Raw genomic sequence first — 16,122 nt, 5'->3', positions numbered from 1 at the left:
TAGAGGAGTATATATGAAGTGTAGTGAGTTGTATATAGAGGAGTATATATGAAGTGTAGTGAGTTGTATATAGAGGAGTATATATGAAGTGTAGTGAGTTGTATATAGAGGAGTATAGATGAAGTGTAGTGAGTTGTATATAGAGGAGTATATATGAAGTGTAGTGAGTTGTATATAGAGGAGTATATATGAAGTGTAGTGAGTTGTATATAGAGGAGTATATATGAAGTGTAGTGAGTTGTATATAGAGGAGTGTATATGAAGTGTAGTGAGTTGTATATAGAGGAGTATATATGAAGTGTAGTGAGTTGTATATAGAGGAGTGTATATGAAGTGTAGTGAGTTGTATATAGAGGAGTATATATGAAGTGTAGTGAGTTGTATATAGAGGAGTATATATAAAGTGTCGTGAGTTGTATATAGAGTATATATGAAGTGTAGTGAGTTGTATATAGAGGAGTATATATGAAGTGTAGTGAGTTGTATATAGAGGAGTATATATGAAGTGTAGTGAGTTGTGATGTCATCGGGCATACATATGGGATGTAATCGGGCAGACATCATGACACACTCGGCTCTGCTGCATCTATATTCCGTGTACGTAGCTGTCAGTCCCGGGCTCGGTAACACCCCCGGCTGCCCCGCTATGGAGTGATGCTTCTCCCGTCACTGGCTCATATATACCGGGGCTCGTACCAAGCGCGGCCAGCGGAGGGAGACGCCGCTCCTGCCGTATCCAGAGCCCCGGGCGAACGGTGCCGCCTACCCCGGGCACAGCTGAGCTCAGAACCGTGGACAGCTCCCCTCGGCTCCCCGCTGCCCCTGTGCCCGTCTATGGTGCCAGGATGACGGAGCCGCGCCCCCTCTGTGGAGCGGCGGAGTGGTAGGAGCCCGGATCAAAACAAAGGAGAGCGCCACATAAAAGCCTATAGAAGCCGGAGCGGCGGTGCAGGCGGGAGCGGAGCGGTACAGGCGGGGAACGGAGCGGTACAGGCGGGGAACGGAGCGGTACAGGAGGGGAGCGGAGCGGTACAGGCGGGGAGCTGGCGCTATACTTCATCACCAGGTCCGCCAGGGAGACCCCGGCAGTGTCCGCACAACACACGGAGCCAGGTGAGGGCAGGTGGAGAGGGGGCAACTGTATATGAAGGGTACCTGTGTAAGTGTATATATGAGGGGTAACTATATGTGTAAGTGTATATATGAGGGGTAACTATATGTGTAAGTGTATATATGAGGGGTAACTATATGTGTAAGTGTATATATGAGGGGTACCTGTGTAAGTGTATATATGAGGGGTACCTGTGTAAGTGTATATATGAGGGGTAACTATATGTGTAAGTGTATATATGAGGGGTAACTATATGTGTAAGTGTATATATGAGGGGTAACTATATGTGTAAGTGTATATATGAAGGGTACCTGTGTAAGTGTAGGTATGAGGGGTAACTATATGTGTAAGTGTATATATGAGGGGTAACTATATGTGTAAGTGTATATATGAGGGGTAACTATATGTGTAAGTGTATATATGAGGGGTTCCTGTGTAAGTGTATATATGAAGGGTACCTGTGTAAGTGTATATATGAGGGGTACCTGTGTAAGTGTATATATGAGGGGTAACTATATGTGTAAGTGTATATATGAGGGGTTCCTGTGTAAGTGTATATATGAAGGGTACCTGTGTAAGTGTGTATATGAGGGGTAACTATATGTGTAAGTGTATATATGAGGGGTACCTGTGTAAGTGTATATATGAGGGGTACCTGTGTAAGTGTATATATGAGGGGTAACTATATGTGTAAGTGTATATATGAGGGGTAACTATATGTGTAAGTGTATATATGAGGGGTAACTATATGTGTAAGTGTATATATGAAGGGTACCTGTGTAAGTGTAGGTATGAGGGGTAACTATATGTGTAAGTGTATATATGAGGGGTAACTATATGTGTAAGTGTATATATGAGGGGTAACTATATGTGTAAGTGTATATATGAGGGGTTCCTGTGTAAGTGTATATATGAAGGGTACCTGTGTAAGTGTATATATGAGGGGTACCTGTGTAAGTGTATATATGAGGGGTAACTATATGTGTAAGTGTATATATGAGGGGTAACTATATGTGTAAGTGTATATATGAGGGGTTCCTGTGTAAGTGTATATATGAAGGGTACCTGTGTAAGTGTATATATGAGGGGTACCTGTGTAAGTGTATATATGAGGGGTAACTATATGTGTAAGTGTATATATGAGGGGTTCCTGTGTAAGTGTATATATGAAGGGTACCTGTGTAAGTGTGTATATGAGGGGTAACTATATGTGTAAGTGTATATATGAGGGGTACCTGTGTAAGTGTATATATGAGGGGTACCTGTGTAAGTGTATATATGAGGGGTAACTATATGTGTAAGTGTATATATGAGGGGTACCTGTGTAAGTGTATATATGAGGGGTAACTATATGTGTAAGTGTATATATGAGGGGTTCCTGTGTAAGTGTATATATGAGGGGTTCCTGTGTAAGTGTATATATGAGGGGTACCTGTGTAAGTGTATATATGAGGGGTAACTATATGTGTAAGTGTATATATGAGGGGTTCCTGTGTAAGTGTATATATGAGGGGTTCCTGTGTAAGTGTATATATGAGGGGTACCTGTGTAAGTGTATATATGAGGGGTAACTATATGTGTAAGTGTATATATGAGGGGTTCCTGTGTAAGTGTATATATGAGGGGTACCTGTGTAAGTGTATATATGAGGGGTACCTGTGTAAGTGTATATATGAGGGGTACCTGTGTAAGTGTATATATGAGGGGTAACTATATGTGTAAGTGTATATATGAGGGGTACCTGTGTAAGTGTATATATGAGGGGTACCTGTGTAAGTGTATATATGAGGGGTAACTATATGTGTAAGTGTATATATGAGGGGTTCCTGTGTAAGTGTATATATGAGGGGTACCTGTGTAAGTGTATATATGAGGGGTACCTGTGTAAGTGTATATATGAGGGGTACCTGTGTAAGTGTATATATGAGGGGTACATGTGTAAGTGTATATATGAGGGGTACCTGTGTAAGTGTATATATGAGGGGTACCTGTGTAAGTGTATATATGAGGGGTACCTGTGTAAGTGTATATATGAGGGGTACCTGTGTAAGTGTATATATGAGGGGTAACTATATGTGTAAGTGTATATATGAGGGGTAACTATATGTGTAAGTGTATATATGAGGGGTAACTATATGTGTAAGTGTATATATGAGGGGTTCCTGTGTAAGTGTATATATGAGGGGTACCTGTGTAAGTGTATATATGAGGGGTACCTGTGTAAGTGTATATATGAGGGGTACATGTGTAAGTGTATATATGAGGGGTACCTGTGTAAGTGTATATATGAGGGGTAACTATATGTGTAAGTGTATATATGAGGGGCAACTATATGTGTAAGTGTATATATGAGGGGTAACTATATGTGTAAGTGTATATATGAGGGGTAACTATATGTGTAAGTGTATATATGAGGGGCAACTATATGTGTAAGTGTATATATGAGGGGTACCTGTGTAAGTGTATATATGAGGGGTACCTGTGTAAGTGTATATATGAGGGGTAACTATATGTGTAAGTGTATATATGAGGGGCAACTATATGTGTAAGTGTATATATGAGGGGTACCTGTGTAAGTGTATATATGAGGGGTACCTGTGTAAGTGTATATATGAGGGGTACCTGTGTAAGTGTATATATGAGGGGTAACTATATGTGTAAGTGTATATATGAGAGGCAACTATATGTGTAAGTGTATATATGAGGGGTAACTATATGTGTAAGTGTATCTATGAGGGGTAACTATATGTGTAAGTGTAAATATGAGGAAGTTAGTGTATGTATGAGGGGTAATTATGTTTAAGTGTATGTATGAGGGGCTACTATATGTGTAAGTGTAGGTATGAGGGGTAACTATATGTGTAAGTGTATATATGAGGGGTAACTATATGTGTAAGTGTATATATGAGGGGTAACTATATGTGTAAGTGTATATATGAGGGGTACCTGTGTAAGTGTATATATGAGGGGTACCTGTGTAAGTGTATATATGAGGGGTACATGTGTAAGTGTATATATGAGGGGTACCTGTGTAAGTGTATATATGAGGGGTACCTGTGTAAGTGTATATATGAGGGGTACCTGTGTAAGTGTATATATGAGGGGTAACTATATGTGTAAGTGTATATATGAGGGGTAACTATATGTGTAAGTGTATATATGAGGGGTTCCTGTGTAAGTGTATATATGAAGGGTACCTGTGTAAGTGTATATATGAGGGGTACCTGTGTAAGTGTATATATGAGGGGTACCTGTGTAAGTGTATATATGAGGGGTACCTGTGTAAGTGTATATATGAGGGGTACATGTGTAAGTGTATATATGAGGGGTACCTGTGTAAGTGTATATATGAGGGGTACCTGTGTAAGTGTATATATGAGGGGTACCTGTGTAAGTGTATATATGAGGGGTAACTATATGTGTAAGTGTATATATGAGGGGTAACTATATGTGTAAGTGTATCTATGAGGGGTAACTATATGTGTAAGTGTATATATGAGGGGTAACTGTATGTGTAAGTGTATATATGAGGGGTAACTGTATGTGTAAGTGTATATATGAGGGGTAACTGTATGTGTAAGTGTATGTATGAGGGGTAACTATATGTGTAAGTGTTTTTATGAGGGGGTAACTATATGTGTAAGTGTAAATATGAGGAAGTTAGTGTATGTATGAGGGGTAATTATGTTTAAGTGTATGTATGAGGGGCTACTATATGTGTAAGTGTAGGTATGAGGGGGTAACTATATGTGTAAGCGTATATATGAGGGAGTTAGTGTATGTATGAGGGGGTAATTGTATGTGTAAGTGTATGTATGAGGAAGTTAGTGTATGTATAAGGGGTAACTGTATGTGTAAGTGTATATATGAGGGGTAACTATATGTGTAAGTATGTATGAGGGGTAACTATATGTGTAAGTGCATGTATGAGGGGTAACTATATGTGTAAGTGTTTGTATGAGGGGGTAACTATATGTGTAAGTGTAAATATGAGGGAGTTAGTGTATGTATGAGGGGTAATTATATGTGTAAGTGTATGTATGAGGGAGTAACTATATGTGTAAGTGTATATATGAGGGGTACCTGTGTAAGTGTATATATGAGGGGTACCTGTGTAAGTGTATGTATGAGGGGTAACTATATGTGTAAGTGTATGTATGAAGGGTAACTATATGTGTAAGTGTTTGTATGAGGGGGTAACTATATGTGTAAGTGTAAATATGAGGGAGTTAGTGTATGTATGAGGGGTAATTATATGTGTAAGTGTATGTATGAGGGAGTAACTATATGTGTAAGTGTATATATGAGGGGTACCTGTGTAAGTGTGTATATATAAGGGGTACCTGTATATGCATGAGGGGTAACTATATGTGTAAGTGTATGTATGAGGGGCTACTATATGTGTAAGTGTAGGTATGAGGGGGTAACTATATGTGTAAGCGTATATATGAGGGAGTTAGTGTATGTATGAGGGGGTAATTGTATGTGTAAGTGTATGTATGAGGAAGTTAGTGCATGTATGAGGGGTAATTATATGTATGAGGAAGTTAGTGTATGTAAGAGTATTATAAGGGAGTAACTATAGAGTATGTATGTGACGTAGCTATAGGGGAAGAGTGTATATAGGGAGTAACTATGTGTGTAAGTGTATGTATGAGGAGGTTACTGTGCAAGTGCATGTATTAGGGGGTAACTGTGTTTATTACTGTGTTTATGTGTGTATACCAGTATAGCTTTATGTGCAAATGTGTGTATGAGGAGGCAAGTGTAAGTGTATGGATAAAGGGGTAACTATATGTATAAGTGTATGGATAAAGGGGTAACTATATGTATAAGGGGGTAACTATATGTATAAGTGTATGTATAAGGGGGGTAACTATATGTATACGTGTATGTATATGGGAGTAACTGTATACATGTGCATGTATGAGGAAGGCAAGTGTATGTATAAGGGAGTAACTATATTTTTTAAGTGCATGTATATGGGGAATAGGGGGTAGCTATATATTTAAGTGTGTATAAGGGTAATTATAAGGGAATAGGGAGTAACTATGTGTGTGAGCAAATATATAGGGGTAACTATATATGTAAGTGAGTGTATGTATAATTGTATAGAGGCAACTGAGATTCTGGGAGACGGTGTATATATTGTGATTACCTGTAAAAGGATACGTGTGAATGAGGGTATAAAAGCAATGTACCATATGTACAAGTTTGTGTAGGTATAAGGGTAACAATGTGTGTGTATGAAAGTATAGGGGTAACTATAAGTGTGTGTAGGTATAAGGGTAACAATGTGTGTGTATGACAGTATAGGGGTAACTATAAGTGTGTGTAGGTATAAGGGTAACAATGTGTGTGTATGAAAGTATAGGGGTAAGTGTTTGTAGGTATAAGGGTAACAATGTGTGTGTATGAAAGTATAGGGGTAACTATAAGTGTGTGTAGGTATAAGGGTAACAATGTGTGTGTATGACAGTATAGGGGTAACTATAAGTGTGTGTAGGTATAAGGGTAACAATGTGTGTGTATGAAAGTATAGGGGTAAGTGTTTGTAAGTATAAGGGTAACAATGTGTGTGTATGACAGTATAGGGGTAACTATAAGTGTGTGTAGGTATAAGGGTAGCAATGTGTGTGCATGAAAGTTTAGGGGTAAGTGTGTGTAGGTATAAGGGTAACAATGTGTGTGTATGACAGTATAGGGGTAACTATAAGTGTGTGTAGGTATAAGGGTAACAATGTGTGTGTATGACAGTATAGGGGTAACTATAAGTGTGTGTAGGTATAAGGGTAACAATGTGTGTGTATGAAAGTATAGGGGTAACTATAAGTGTGTGTAGGTATAAGGGTAACAATGTGTGTGTATGAAAGTATAGGGGTAGCTATAAGTGTGTGTAGGTATAAGGGTAACAATGTGTGTGTATGACAGTATAGGGGTAACTATAAGTGTGTGTAGATATATGGGTAACAATGTGTGTGTATGACAGTATAGGGGTAACTATTAGTGTGTGTAGGTATAAGGGTAACAATGTGTGTGTATGAAAGTATAGGGGTAACTATAAGTGTGTGTAGGTATAAGGGTAACAATGTGTGTGTATGACAGTATAGGGGTAACTATAAGTGTGTGTAGATATATGGGTAACAATGTGTGTGTATGACAGTATAGGGGTAACTATTAGTGTGTGTAGGTATAAGGGTAACAATGTGTGTGTATGACAGTATAGGGGTAACTATAAGTGTGTGTAGGTATAAGGGTAACAGTGTGTGTGTATGAAAGTATAGGGGTAAATATAAGTGTGTGTGGTTTGTGTGCTGTATGAGAGTATAAGCCTAACTATATTGTATGTGTGTGTGTGTACTCTGTATGTACAAGTGTGTGTAGGTATAAGGGTAACAATGTGTGTGTATGAAAATATAGGGGTAACTATAAGTGTGTGTAGGTATAAGGGTAACAATGTGTGTGTATGACAGTATAGGGGTAACTATAAGTGTGTGTAGGTATAAGGGTAACAATGTGTGTGTATGACAGTATAGGGGTAACTATAAGTGTGTGTAGGTATAAGGGTAACTGTGTGTATGACAGTATAGGGGTAACTATAAGTGTGTGTAGGTATAAGGGTAACAATGTGTGTGTATGACAGTATAGGGGTAACTATAAGTGTGTGTAGGTATAAGGGTAACAATGTGTGTGTATGACAGTATAGGGGTAACTATAAGTTTGTGTAGGTATAAGGGTAACAATGTGTGTGTATGACAGTATAGGGGTAACTATAAGTGTGTGTAGGTATAAGGGTAACAATGTGTGTGTATGAAAGTACAGGGGTAACTATAAGTGTGTGTAGGTATAGGGGTAACAATGTGTGTATGACAGTATAGGGGTAACTCTAAGTGTGTGTAGGTATAAGGGTAACAATGTGTGTGTATGAAAGTATAGGGGTAACTATAAGTGTGTGTAGGTATAAGGGTAACAATGTGTGTGTATGACTGTATAGGGGTAACTATTAGTGTGTGTAGGTATAAGGGTAACAATGTGTGTGTATGACAGTATAGGGGTAACTATAAGTGTGTGTAGGTGTAAGGGTAACAATGTGTGTGTATGACAGTATAGGGGTAACTATAAGTGTATGTAGGTATAAGGGTAACAATTTGTGTGTATGACAGTATAGGGGTAACTATAAGTGTGTGTAGGTATTAGGGTAACAATGTGTGTATGACAGTATAGGGGTAACTATAAGTGTGTGTAGGTATAAAGGTAACAAATGTGTGTATGACAGTATAGGGGTAACTATAAGTGTGTGTAGGTATAAGGGTAACAATGTGTGTGTATGAAAGTATAGGGGTAACTATAAGTGTGTGTAGGTATAAGGGTAACAATGTGTGTGTATGACAGTAAAGGAGTAACTATTAGTGTGTGTAGGTATAAGGGTAACAATGTGTGTGTATGAAAGTATAGGGGTAACTATAAGTGTGTGTAGGTATAAGGGTAATAATGTGTGTGTATGACAGTATAGGGGTAAGTGTGTGTAGGTATAAGGGTAACAATGTGTGTGTATGACAGTATAGGGGTAACTATAAGTGTGTGTAGGTATAAGGGTAACAATGTGTGTGTATGACAGTATAGGGGTAACTATAAGTGTGTGTAGGTATAAGGGTAACAATGTGTGTGTATGACAGTATAGGGGTAACTATAAGTGTGTGTAGGTATAAGGGTAACAATGTGTGTGTATGACAGTAAAGGGGTAACTATAAGTGTGTGTAGGTATAAGGGTAACAATGTGTGTGTATGACAGTATAGGGGTAACTATAAGTGTGTGTAGGTATAAGGGTAACAATGTGTGTGTATGACAGTATAGGGGTAACTATAAGTGTGTGTAGGTATAAGGGTAACAATGTGTGTGTATGACAGTATAGGGGTAACTATTAGTGTGTGTAGGTATAAGGGTAACAATGTGTGTGTATGACAGTATAGGAGTAACTATTAGTGTGTGTAGGTATAAGGGTAACAATGTGTGTGTATGACAGTATAGGGGTAACTATAAGTGTGTGTAGGTATAAGGGTAACAATGTGTGTGTATGACAGTATAGGGGTAACTATAAGTGTGTGTAGGTATTAGGATAACAATGTGTGTATGACAGTATAGGGGTAACTATAAGTTTGTGTAGGTATTAGGATAACAATGTGTGTATGACAGTATAGGGGTAACTATAAGTGTGTGTAGGTATAAGGGTAACAATGTGTGTGTATGACAGTATAGGGGTAACTATAAGTGTGTGTAGGTATTAGGATAACAATGTGTGTATGACAGTATAAGCCTCACTATATTGTATGTGTGTACTCTGTACTATGCATCTATGATGGAATAGGTGGTAAGTGTAATTATAAATAAGTGTATGAATAAAGCTATAGGGCAGTGTTTTTTTATAGGGGATTCCTGTATATATGGGATGTTATAGGAATACATTGTGTATAATGAGTTTGGAGGTAACTGAATGTATATGTATGTGTAAGGTTATAGGGGATCCTGTATATATGGGATGTTATAGGAATACATTGTGTATAATGAGTTTGGAGGTAACTGAATGTATATGTATGTGTAAGGTTATAGGGGATTCCTGTATATATGGGATGTTATAGGAATACATTGTGTATAATGAGATTGGAGGTAACTGAATGTATATGTATGTGTAAGGTTATAGGGGATCCTGTATATATGGGATGTTATAGGAATACATTGTGTATAATGAGTTTGGAGGTAACTGAATGTATACGTATGTGTAAGGTTATAGGGGATTCCTGTATATATGGGATGTTATAGGAATACATTGTGTATAATGAGTTTGGAGGTAACTGAATGTATATGTATGTGTAAGGTTATAGGGGATCCTGTATATATGGGATGTTATAGGAATACACTGTGTATAATGAGATTGGAGGTAACTGAATGTATATGTATGTGTAAGGTTATAGGGGATCCTGTATATATGGGATGTTATAGGAATACACTGTGTATAATGAGATTGGAGGTAACTGAATGTATATGTATGTGTAAGGTTATAGGGGATCCTGTATATATGGGATGTTATAGGAATACATTGTGTATAATGAGTTTGGAGGTAACTGAATGTATATGTATGTGTAAGGTTATAGGGGATCCTGTATATATGGGATGTTATAGGAATACATTGTGTATAATGAGTTTGGAGGTAACTGAATGTATACGTATGTGTAAGGTTATAGGGGATCCTGTATATATGGGATGTTATAGGAATACATTGTGTATAATGAGTTTGGAGGTAACTGAATGTATATGTATGTGTAAGGTTATAGGGGATCCTGTATATATGGGATGTTATAGGAATACATTGTGTATAATGAGTTTGGAGGTAACTGAATGTATACGTATGTGTAAGGTTATAGGGGATTCCTGTATATATGGGATGTTATAGGAATACATTGTGTATAATGAGATTGGAGGTAACTGAATGTATATGTATGTGTAAGGTTATAGGGGATCCTGTATATATGGGATGTTATAGGAATACACTGTGTATAATGAGATTGGAGGTAACTGAATGTATATGTATGTGTAAGGTTATAGGGGATCCTGTATATATGGGATGTTATAGGAATACATTGTGTATAATGAGTTTGGAGGTAACTGAATGTATATGTATGTGTAAGGTTATAGGGGATCCTGTATATATGGGATGTTATAGGAATACATTGTGTAGGTCACTTATCTTACTGTCCTGATGTTAGCTGGATAGGTCTATATCCCAAGAGATCTAGTAGTATACGGGAGAAATAATTATATATAAAGAACCAGTCCCCAAGAGACAGTGCGGAAGGGAAGAAAAAAGGGATAATAGAAAAAGAAAAAGGAGAAGAAGAAGGAGAGAAAAGAATAAAAGATACAGATGGGATGAATTACGGTATCTCTTCCATCCAATCTGTCTCTTTCATTCTTTTCTCTCCTTCTTTTTCTCTTTTTTCTCTTTTTCTATTATCCCCTTTTTTTTCTTCCCTTCCGCACTGTCTCTTGAGGACTGGTTCTTTATATATCAGCTATTATATATCATTCTTTTTTCCATGTATAAGATGTAGACATGCACAGTGTAGTGTGTGTGTATATATATATATAATGTTTATAGGATGTATAGCTATATGTATAAGATGTGTGTGTATATATATATATGTAGTGTAGTATATGTATATGTATAAGATGTATATATGTGCAGTGTAATATATATATATATATATATATATATATATATATATATGGGCAGTGGGGTATGTATATGTATAAGATGTATATATGGGCAGTGTAGTGTGTGTGTGTATATATATATATATATTTATGATGTAGACATGGTCAGTGGGGTATGTATATTTCCCCCTTTACCCTGTACATACACTCACCTGCCCGTATACATATATTACCCCCTGTATACACTTGTGTCACATGCTCCTATAACAGCTGCTGAACCCTGGAGCCGCACGTGTATAGGGGAAGAGTTATAGGGCCGTGATATCCCAGGAGCGGGGGTGTTGTGTTTGTATAACTATAGGGGCATTTTAGGGTGATATATGTACAAGTGAATGTATATTGGTCGGGGGGGGTATTCAGCCTATTCTCCTCTCCGGGGGGGGGGATGTATCACGTCACATGGAGTCGGAGCCGCTGGAAGTTGGTGCTGTGGAAAGTGCAGTTTCTTTGTCTACAGAGCCACATGTTATAGTGGGGGGGGGGGTTGGGGGGGGAAGAGCCCACCCTGCATTATAGAGGGGCAGATCCTGAGATCTTCTGCTGCCCCAATATTAACAATGAACCCCCCCCCCCCATTACACACAATCTCCTATATGTGATCGATAGGAATATTATACAACGATCCAACCTATTGCCTCTAGATACAATATCTCAGGATATAATGCTCAGTATAATACCCCGGGGTATATAGTCTCTGTATATACTGTAATATGTCAGTATATAGTCTCTGTATATAATATGTCAGTATATAGTCTCTGTATATAATATATCAGTATATAGTCTCTGTATATAATATATCAGTATATAGTCTCTGTATATAATATATCAGTATATAGTCTCTGTATATAATATATCAGTATATAGTCTCTGTATATAATATAACAGTATATTATCTCTGTATATAATATATCAGTATATAGTCTCTGTATATAATATATCAGTATATAGTCTCTGTATATACTGTAATATATCAGTATATAGTCTCTGTATATAATATAACAGTATATAGTCTCTGTATATACTGTAATATATCAGTATATAGTCTCTGTATATAATATGTCAGTATATAGTCTCTGTATATAATATGTCAGTATATAGTCTCTGTATATAATATGTCAGTATATAGTCTCTGTATATAATATGTCAGTATATAGTCTCTGTATATAATATAACAGTATATAGTCTCTGTATATAATATAACAGTATATAGTCTCTGTATATAATATATCAGTATATAGTCTCTGTATATAATATAACAGTATATAGTCTCTGTATATAATATGTCAGTATATAGTCTCTGTATATAATATGTCAGTATATAGTCTCTGTATATAATATAACAGTATATAGTCTCTGTATATAATATAACAGTATATAGTCTCTGTATAAAATATAACAGTATATAGTCTCTGTATATAATATGTCAGTATATAGTCTCTGTATATAATATAACAGTATATAGTCTCTGTATATAATATAACAGTATATAGTCTCTGTATATAATATAACAGTATATAGTCTCTGTATATAATATGTCAGTATATAGTCTCTGTATATAATATGTCAGTATATAGTCTCTGTATATAATATATCAGTATATAGTCTCTGTATATAATATAACAGTATATAGTCTCTGTATATAATATAACAGTATATAGTCTCTGTATATAATATGTCAGTATATAGTCTCTGTATATAATATGTCAGTATATAGTCTCTGTATATAATATAACAGTATATAGTCTCTGTATATAATATAACAGTATATAGTCTCTGTATAGAATATAACAGTATATAGTCTCTGCATATAATATGTCAGTATATAGTCTCTGTATATAATATATCAGTATATAGTCTCTGTATATAATATGTCAGTATATAGTCTCTGTATATAATATAACAGTATATAGTCTCTGTATATAATATAACAGTATGTAGTCTCTGTATATAATATAACAGTATATAGTCTCTGTATATAATATGTCAGTATATAGTCTCTGTATATAATATGTCAGTATATAGTCTCTGTATATAATATGTCAGTATATAGTCTCTGTATATAATATGTCAGTATATAGTCTCTGTATATAATATGTCAGTATATAGTCTCTGTATATAATATAACAGTATATAGTCTCTGTATATAATATAACAGTATATAGTCTCTGTATATAATATGTCAGTATATAGTCTCTGTATATAATATAACAGTATATAGTCTCTGTATATAATATAACAATATATAGTCTCTGTATATAATATGTCAGTATATAGTCTCTGTATATAATATAACAGTATATAGTCTCTGTATAGAATATAACAGTATATAGTCTCTGCATATAATATGTCAGTATATAGTCTCTGTATATAATATATCAGTATATAGTCTCTGTATATAATATGTCAGTATATAGTCTCTGCATATAATATGTCAGTATATAGTCTCTGTATATAATATGTCAGAATATACATATACAGTGGGGCAAAAAAGTATTTAGTCAGCCACCAATTGTGTAAGTTCTCCCACATGAAAAGATGAGAGGCTGTAATTATCATCATAGGTTATAACCTCAACTATGAGAGACAGAATGAGAAAAATATCCATAAAATCACATTGTCTGATTTTTAAAGAATTTATTTGCAAATTATGGTGGAAAATAAGTATTTGGTCAATAACAAAAGTTTGTCTCAATACTTTGTTATATCCCCTTTGTTGGCAATGACAGAGGTCACATGTTTTCTATATGTCTTCACAAGGTTTTCACACACTGTTGCTGGTATTTTGGCCCATTCCTCCATGCAGATCTCCTCTAGAGCAGTGATGTTTTGGGGCTGTCGCTGGGCAACACAGACTTTCAACTCCCTCCAAAGGTTTTCTATGGGGTTAAGATTAAGAGACTGGCTGGGCCACTCCAGGACCTTGAAATGCTTCTTACGAAGTCACTCCTTCATTGCCCGGCGGTGTGTTTGGAATCATTGTCATGCTGAAAGACCCAGCCACGTTTCAGCTTCAATGCCCTTGCCGATGGAAGGAGGTTTTCACTCAAAATATCATGATACATGGCCCCATTCATTCTTTCCTTTACATGGATCAGTCATCCTGGTCCTACTTCACAGTAGGTATGGTGTTCTTTGGATTCAACTCAGCATTCTTTCTCCTCCAAACATGACGAGTTGAGTTTTTACCAAAAAGTTCTACTTTGGTTTCATCTGACCATATGACATTCTCCCAATACTCTTCTCGATCATCCAAATTCTCTCTGGCAAACTTCAGACGGGCCCGGACATGTACTGGCTTAAGCAGGGGGGACACGTCTGGCACTGCATGATTTGATCAGTGCATGATCAGTGTGTTACTGATGGTAGCCTTTGTTACTTTGGTCCCAGCTCTCTGCAGGTCATTCACTAGGTCCCCCGTGTGGTTCTTGGATTTTTGCTCACCATTCTTGTGGTCATTTTGACACCACGGTGTAAGATCTTGCGTGGAGCCCCAGATCGAGGGAGATTATCAGTGGTCCTGTATGTCTTCCACTTTCTAATAATTGCTCCTACAGTTGATTTTTTCACACCAAGCTGCTTGCCTATTGCAGATTCAGTCTTCCCAACCTGGTGCAGGTCTACAATTTTGTTTCTGGTGTCCTTCGACAGTTCTTTGGACTTGGCCATAGTGGAGTTTGGAGTGTGACTGTTTGAGGTTGTGGACAGTTGTCTTTTATACTAATAACAAGTTCAAACAGGAGCCATTAACACTGATATAATGGTATCAGTATACACTGTATCAATATAATGTATCAATATAATTTGTATCACTATACATTGTATCAACATCTTAGACTATATTATTTCACTATCATGTTTTAGCATTTAATGTACCAGTATAAACTGACCATATATAGTATCGCTAGAAATTGTATCAGTGTAGTGCATCAGTATAATCAGTCCAGACATGTTGAGAGTTGTAGTTCTGCAACAGCTGGAGGCACCCTGGTTGGGAAATACTGATATAATACAGGGTGGGCCATTTCTATCGATACACCTTAATAAAATGGGAATGGTTGGGGATATTAACTTCCTGTTTGTGGCACATTACTATATGTGAGGAGGGGAAACTTTTCAAGATGGGTGGTGACCATGGCGGCCATTTTGAAGTCGGCCATTTTGAATCCAACTTTAGTTTTTTCAATAGGAAGAGGGTCATGTGACACATCAAACTTATTGGGAATTTCACAAGAAAAACAATGATGTTCTTGGTTTTAACGTAACTTTATTCTTTCATGAGTTATTTACAAGTTTCTGACCACTTATAAAATGTGTTCAATGTGCTGCCCATTGTGTTGGATTGTCAATGCAACCCTCTTCTCTATATATTGCTATATACTACTATATACACTGCAGGAGAAATGCTAGCACAGGCTTCCAGTATCGTATACACTGCTATATACTACTATATACACCGCAGGAGAAATGCTAGCACAGGCTTCCAGTATCCGTATACACTGCAATATACTACTATATACACCACAGGAGAAATGCCAGCACAGGCTTCCAGTATCCGTATACACTGCTATATACTACTATATACACCGCAGGAGAAATGCTAGCATAGGCTTCCAGTATCCATATACACTGCTATATACTACTATATACACCGCAGGAGAAATGCTAGCACAGGCTTCCAGTATCCGTATACACTGCTATATACTACTATATACACCACAGGAGAAATGCTAGCACAGGCTTC

At 36.7% G+C, this 16,122-nt stretch overlaps 1 protein-coding gene across 1 annotated transcript in view; it reads left to right on the top strand.

Moving 5' to 3' along the window:
* The first annotated feature begins 642 nt into the window (after positions 1 to 642).
* DISP3 (dispatched RND transporter family member 3) overlaps positions 643 to 16,122 on the top strand; it is a 170,648-nt gene continuing 155,168 nt past the window's right edge. The window contains exon 1 of the mRNA XM_056544641.1: positions 643 to 1,113. The gene's annotated coding sequence lies outside the window, so the exon portion shown is untranslated. The remainder of the gene's footprint in view (positions 1,114 to 16,122) is intronic.

Source organism: Hyla sarda, chromosome 10 (assembly GCF_029499605.1).
Source record: "Hyla sarda isolate aHylSar1 chromosome 10, aHylSar1.hap1, whole genome shotgun sequence".
Lineage (NCBI taxonomy): Eukaryota > Metazoa > Chordata > Amphibia > Anura > Hylidae > Hyla > Hyla sarda.
Note: the sequence above shows the minus strand (reverse complement) of the source record. Positions and strands in the feature narration are given on the sequence as shown.